Consider the following 1,222-nt stretch of genomic DNA (forward strand, 5'->3'; position numbering starts at 1 on the left):
TATAATGTTCCATTTAAAAAAATCGATTTGACCTTGACTTGACCTTAACAACGTCACCCAAAGCCAAATCAATGGGACCTTCTTATGTCCCCCTCCAAACCATACAATTTCTGTTAGAAATATTTTTCCATATTTCGAAAAATTTTAATGTACTGTTTAAAATGGGACACCTTGTATATAATGGAGTTTTACATCATAAGATGCGCAAGGGAATGCGTAAGCTATACAACAGTGCTAGGAAACGCTTGCATGTGTGCAAGATGTACACATATTGGGCCGATTTTTGAAGCGCCGCCTCCTTTTCTCCCTACTACCGTTCAACGGCCGAGCCGATCCGCCTCGCCGGATCGCGAGCGAACGTGTATCTCTGGAGCGTCGCACTATAAGAAATATGCTGCGACCGTACTTTCCAGGAAATATTCATTACTAGGACTCAGAAATTCGTTCGCGATTCCGTGTCACGCGCGGAGCACCACTGCGTGCGAGTGAGTCGAACATTCGCGCGATAGATAGGCGCGGTCTCATAACGTTTTTTCAACGGAGAGTCCGTAATGCTGATGATTATGTTATATCGAATCATTATTGTTTGTGGTATTTCTGCCACTGTATACAGGGCCTAACGTATGTACTTCTCTATGTTCTTTTGCCACACGCAGTTTACAAGAAATCATTGTTTAAAATATAAAGTATTTATGTGCTATATGATATCTAATTAATAATATTGAGCAGCAAACGTGATCGAGCAGATTTTACGCGTGACTAGAATACATATTGATTTTTATTCACTTTACAGGGTCAGCACGTATGTACTTCACATGAATATTTTAAACAAGGATTTTTTGTAAACTTTTGATCATTGGTAAAAACGAAAATGATATATTATCTATCCTTTTCAACTAACTTCTTATACCGTTCATCTATTTCTCTGTATAACAACGTTTATACGGCTCGGTTATGCTGGATTCACACTGCGTCCGATTTGCGTCGTACGATACTCTGCAATCAATCAGAAAGCAGGATTCCGATGATACGAAGCAAAATTCATCGGAATCCTGTTTTCTGATTAGTTGCAGAACGTCGTACGACGCACTTTGGATTCAGTGTGAATCCAGCATTATACCGAAGTTATACATTGATACATGAAACTGGCCAATCACAGTCATTCCGTTCTTCAGAGTAATAGCTATGATTGGTCAGTTTCATAACATCGATGTTATAACTT

This window comes from Trachymyrmex cornetzi, unplaced genomic scaffold (genome assembly GCF_001594075.2).
Source record: "Trachymyrmex cornetzi isolate Tcor2-1 unplaced genomic scaffold, Tcor1.1 scaffold960, whole genome shotgun sequence".
Taxonomy (NCBI): Eukaryota; Metazoa; Arthropoda; class Insecta; order Hymenoptera; family Formicidae; genus Trachymyrmex; species Trachymyrmex cornetzi.